This window comes from Fragaria vesca, linkage group LG3 (genome assembly GCF_000184155.1).
Source record: "Fragaria vesca subsp. vesca linkage group LG3, FraVesHawaii_1.0, whole genome shotgun sequence".
NCBI lineage: Eukaryota > Viridiplantae > Streptophyta > Magnoliopsida > Rosales > Rosaceae > Fragaria > Fragaria vesca.
The window spans coordinates 18,797,073-18,803,428 of NC_020493.1; positions in this window are offsets into that span (position 1 = coordinate 18,797,073).

The window sequence follows — 6,356 nt, forward strand, 5'->3', positions numbered from 1 at the left end:
AATGACAGGAACTTGTTGTGAATTGACATGGTTGAGAAACCTCCTCAAAAGATTTTAAAATGTTCTCCATCCAAAACCTGCTTTGTTGTATTGTGACAATAAAGCAGCTTTGCATATTGCAGCTAATCCTGTCTTTCATGAAAGAACCAGACATATAGAGATGGATTGTCACTATATCAGAGACAAGATTCAAGATGGTTCAGTGGTTACAAAACATGTGAGTTCTTCTTTTCAGTTGGCTGATGTTTTCACTAAGGCTTTGGGAAAAGATTTATTTATTCCTTTGGTTCGCAAGTTGGGAGTTCGAGATATCCACTCTCCAACTTGAGGGGGAGTATTAGGAAAGTAATCTCTTGTATCTTATTGTATCTTGGTTATCTTGTTGTTTAGGAAAGTATCAATTGTATTATGGTTGTATTACGTGATTGTAGTTGTTTCCTTGTAGGTAAGGAAACCCTCATGTATATATATTCTGTCGATTATCAATGAATTCTATTCTAGCCAAACTATCTCTCTTTTAGGCTGCAGATTTTTCAAAGTTTTACCGAGCCTATAATGCAGTCATCCCGTTCATGAAGATGATTATGATCTTACCATATGATTATAAAAGCTGCTGAGGAAGCTGAAACACTTCATATAATAGATATTGGTATCCGGCAAGGTTTCAATGGCCTGCTCTCATTCATGGCCTCTCAAGAAGACCTGGTGGACCTCCCAAATTACGCATTACAGGGGTAGAGCTTACCGTAAGTGGTTGTCAACCAGAAGAAACAGTCCAAGAGACAGGGCATCGCTTGGCAAATTATTGTAAGCGATTTAATGTTCCTTTTGAGTACTATGCCATAGCCAAGAAATGGGAAACACTCCAACTTGTTGACCTTAAAGTTCAAAGAAATGAGGTGCTTGCTGTTAATTGTCTCTGCCGATTTAAGTACCTCCTTGATGAGACAGTTATGGTAAACAGTCCAAGGGATACTGTTCTAAATTTAATTAGAAAGTTGAATCCTGATATATTTGTCCAAAGTGTTGTCAATGGATCCCATGATGCACCCTTCTTTGTTCCACGCTTCCGAGAGGCACTATTCCACTTCTCTGCATACTTTGATTTGTTGGATACTAATTTGCCTCGCGAAGATCAGATAAGATTGGGGTTTGAAAAAGAGTTTATTGGACGTGAAGTTCTGAATATAGTTGCTTGTGAGGGCACTAAAAGAATTGCGAGGCCTGAAACATATAAGCAGTGGCAGATTCGAAACACGAGGGCTGGTTTCAGACAGCTGCCATTGGACTATGAAGTTGTGAACAAAATAAAGGATAAGGTAAAAATGGGATACCACCCGTTTTTTGTGGTTAATGAAGATGGCCACTGGATGCTGCAGGGTTGGAAGGGTAGAATTTTGGTTGGTTCAGCCTGTTGGGCACCTTCTAGGACTTGAAATGTTTGACTGTTAGAATTGACTCGCACTAGTTGTGTTCATATAGATAACTATGGTATATTACTTTGCACTACCCACTGTTGGTTGCTGTATTGTGCTACTGATTTGTTAATATGTAGTATATCTGGTGCCTTGTATGCCGCTTTATGTGCTAAAAGCGAGTCCAACAATCCCCCTCACTACCTCATGGTTGTTGGCTGAGATGGCGACGACATTGTTAGCAAGCATAGGTGGTGTGTGTGGTAGTGTTGTAGTATTGTTGTTTTTCTTGTTTCAGACGTAAGGCATTCGGTCCATAGATTAGTGAGTTGTAAGTCTCTTTTTACTTTTTCTAGTTTGAACGAGTTGGACATCTATGCTCTTCTTATTAGTTTATTTTCTTGCCTTGCTTTTACGGGCTTTATAATTGGGCTTGTCCATTAATGAAATTAGAAAATTTCATAAAAGTCCCATTTGAAACATTTTATCATTCGTAAGTCCACCTCATATTTTTTACCCACATAAGTCCACTTCAAAGCTTAATTCCATCAGCTTACATTTTTGTTATACCGAAACTGCCCTCCTCTCTTTATACTGAGTTTTCCTCTCTCCGATCTAGAAACACACACACACACACACACACACACACTCTCTCTCTCTCACCTTCGATTCCAACACAGCTACCACACCGCCTCGATGATGACTTCCGGCTAGATCTCGATTGTATCTCCAACTCCGACGATGCCGTCGCCACGACGATGACTTCGGGATCGACCGTCGACGACATCTCAACGACCTAGACTGCATATCCCTCAAAGCGCAAGCGGATCTACAAGGTCGTCACCAAACTAGCTCTGAAGCGAATGCGATCGTAGATCTGCCTGCGTCGGAGGTCTCTCTCAGAAGATCGATCCTCTCTAATCGTCCTTGTCAAACGTCGCTGTCAACGTCGGCGCTGGTTTTCAATAACGACGATGGCGGCGATCGATGTCAATTTTGTGGATCGCTCGTCGGAGACAGCGTGACTCCCTGGCCAAGTTCCACAAGACTGGCTATGAATTGCTTCTCAATCATGTAAGCAGGTTTTGGCTCTTGAACTCCGTTGCCTAATTTGATTGTTGAAGATAGTGTGTTTGAATTTTCTTCATGATTTTAGCTCAATTGTGCAGTAGTAGTGTGTATAACAATCATGTTTGACTGAATAGATGTTAAGTAGTGTGAAATGAAGTGTTTTAGTCTAAAATGATGTTTAGTGTTAAGTATATGAGGATAGTAGCTTTCTATAACTGTTGAAGTATATTTCTGCTACTAAGATAGTATCTTTATGTGAATGTCGTAGTATCTATGCTTACTGATACCAATATTGTGTGTCAATTGTGTTATGTGCTCATTATGTAAAAGCAGTAGCATTCTATAATGTCTACAATACTTTTCTGTTCTTTTGATCGTATCTTTATGCAACTATGAAAGTTTTTTTAGCATACTGGTGTCAAATTTACATTTTTGTGGCATTTAAACTTTGTGCCTTTGCTGCTTTACTTTATGGAAATATTACTGAATATTGCGGTGAATTCAAGTGGCAGAGAGTGCCCTATGATGTGGTCTTACTGCTGGTTTTGGCTTTGTTTTTGATGATTTGGAAATGATTCTGTATATATAATATGTCTATATTGAATAGTTTTTGGAGTCATAGAAGATAATAGTGAGCTACCTAATTAGTACTTGTGAGTGGTTTTGTATTCATAAATTTGGTGATCATGTAGGAAAATAAGCTACAGAAATACAGTGCTGCTTTTGTGACATGTTCTGTGTTTGTAGTTTTCTCATTGTATAGTAGTATATTTTCAAAATATTGATAGTATCTTTCTATGTCTATATTAGTATTTTTTCATCATGATGTTAGTAACTTTTATTTTCATTGTTGTTTTTAGTTTTCATTTCAAATACTAATATTTTGTTGTGCATTTGTTCTTGCAGAAATCGCATGTGAATTGGATATTGAAGCCTCTCTTAACCAAGAGATCATTTGACTAACCAAGAAATATTTGAAATAAAGTCGCGTGCTAATCGAGAATGGCAAAACCACGGAAGTAGCTTTATAGAACTATTGCAGTTGACTTTCTAAACTATAACAGTAGCTTTTTTAAAGTACAGAAGTAGCTTTATACATAATTATATCACTGTAAAAAGTTACATAATTTTAGTATTTTTTTAATATCTGTACTAGTATCTTTTCAACACGATAATAATATTTTGTATATACAATCAAAGCGTTTTCAACTTCTATGCTAGTATTTTTCTCAATCTCATATGAGTAGATTTTGTTGCTGGTGGTAGTAGTTTTTGTTGGTGGCGATAGTATCTTTTCTTGGTTGTGGTAGTATCTTTTGTTGGTGGTAGTAGTATCTTTGGCTGCTAGCGGTGGTATTTTTTTGTTGCTGACAATAGTATTTTTTGTTGGTGGCAGTAGTAGCTTTTGTTGCTATCGGTAGTAGCTTTTGTTGCTTGTGGCAGTAGCTTTTTTAGCTATCGGTAGTATCTTTTGTTGTCAGTGGTAGTAGCTTTCTTTGTTGGTGGCAGTAGCTTTTTTAGCTATAGGTAGTATCTTTTGTTGTCAGTGGTAGTAGTTTTCTTTGCCATGGGTAGTAGCTTTTGTTGCTATCGGTAGTAGCTTTATTTGCTGATGGCAGTAGTTTTTTTTGCTATCGGTAGTATATTTTGTTGTCAGTGGTGGTACCTTTCTTTACTGGTCGTAGTAGCTTTTGTTGCTATCGGTAGTAGCTTTCTTTGCTGGTGGCAGTAGTTCTTTTTGCTATCGGTAGTATCTTTTGTTGTCAGTGGTAGTAGGTTTTGTGGTCGCTAGAATCCTCACAGGAGGTTGGCCGGAAAGTTCGTCGGAGACCTCGCCGGAGGTCAATCGGAGACTATTTGTGGTTGTTGACTTTTTATATTAGTGGCATTTTTGTAAATATAAGAGAGAAATTCTAATTTTTTGGTTGGATAGCAGTCTGTAATTTTGTTGAACTTTAATACCTAATATAAGACTGTATTTAGGCTTGGGTGGACTTATGTGGGTAAAAATGTTTGGGTGGACCTATATGGGAGAAAATGTCTCAAAGTGGACTTTTATGTAATTGGCCCGAATGAATTTGTCATTTTTCACAAAAAAAAAAAAACAGCCCCTTTTTCTTTGTAATATGCTGTATACATTCAGTATTAAAAATTAGAAGGGCCAATTACATATAAGTCCACTTTGAGACATTTTTTCCCATATAGATCCACCCCAACATTTTTACCCACATAAGTCAATCTAAGTCTAAATAAGGTTTTGTATTAAGTATTGAAGTTCAACGTAATTACAGACTGTCATCCAACAAAAAAAAATTAGATTTTCTCTTTTATATTTACAAGAATGCCACTAGTATAAAAAGTCAACAACCACTCTCATTTCGGAACAGTCTCCGGCCGACCTCCGGCGAGATTTCTAGCTGACCTCCGATGAGGTTTCCGGCTGACCTCCGACGAGGTTTCCGGCCGACCTTCGGCGAGATTTCCAACCGAACTCCGGCGAGGTTTCCAGCCGACCTCCGACGATGACAAAAATTACTACTATCAGCTATAAAAGCTACTACCACCGCCTACAAAAGCTACTACTGTGAGGTTTCCGATGAACACAAAAGCTACTACCACTAGCCACAAAAGCTACTACCACCGCCTACAAAAGCTATTACTGTGAGGTTTTCGACAAACACAAAAACTACTACCACCAGCCACAAAAGCTACTACCACCGCCTACAAAAGCTATTACCATCGCCTACAAAAGCTACTATTGTGAGGTTTTCGACGAACACAAAAGCTACTACCACCGCCTACAAAAGCTACTACCACCGCCTACAAAAGCTACTACTGTGAGGTTTTCGACGAACACAAAAAATACTACCACCAGCCACAAAAGCTACTACCACCATCTACAAATACCATTACCACCGCCTACAAAAGCTATTACGGTGATAATTCCGGTGACTACAAAGAATGAGTTCCTAAATGCTTCATACCATAACTCACAGGCACTCGAAGGCGCCGTTGTGAAGCCAGATTACAGGTCGCTTGACAGCCATCAGATCAGCACACGCCATGGCAGCAGCCTCTAGCTCGTTGAAAGTCACCAAAATCCTCAACAAAAACACAAAACAATCCATTCAAAAACTCATACGTCCATTGATTCATCAAATTCCACAACTAAATTAGTAGTCAGTGATGCGTGATCAAGATTGAACAAGAATAGAAATGAATCGGAATACTCACAAAACCATAGCCCTTGGATCGGCCGGTGTCCTTGTCAGAAATGACAACCGCCTCAAGGCGGTGGATCCTCGATAGAACTGCACCTCACTGACGAATCACCTTCGTCGTCACCGTCTCGAACTCATAGGAGAAGGTGCGGAGAAGAAGATGACGAGGCTGATCGGAGAAGGTGCGGCCGGTGATGACGAGGGCTGATCAGAGGATCGAAAAAGGTAGAGGAAGGTCCACGCGCACTGGGGAGATCTACTAAGGTGCATAAATCTCTGCTTCCAACGGCGGCGAGCGCCGAACAGGTGGTGGATGACGTCGTCGGAGTTGGTTGGACCTTGTAGATTCGGCTGCGCTTTGAGGAGATGCAGTCGAGGTCAAAGCGGAGGTAATCGAGGAGTCGTCGACGGTGGATCCAGATGTCATCATCAAGGCGACGGTATCGTCAGAGCTGGAGATGCAATCAAGGCTGAGTCGGAAGTTGCGTCGAGGCGACGGCAGCTTCGTCATGGCAGTGGGTTCGCGAGAGAGAGAGAGAGAGAGAGAGAGAGAGAGAGAGAGAGAGAGAGAGAGAGAGAGAGAGAGAGAGAGAGAGAGAGAGAGAGAGTAGAGTAGTAAGTAAGTAAGTAAGTAAGTAAGTAAGTAAGT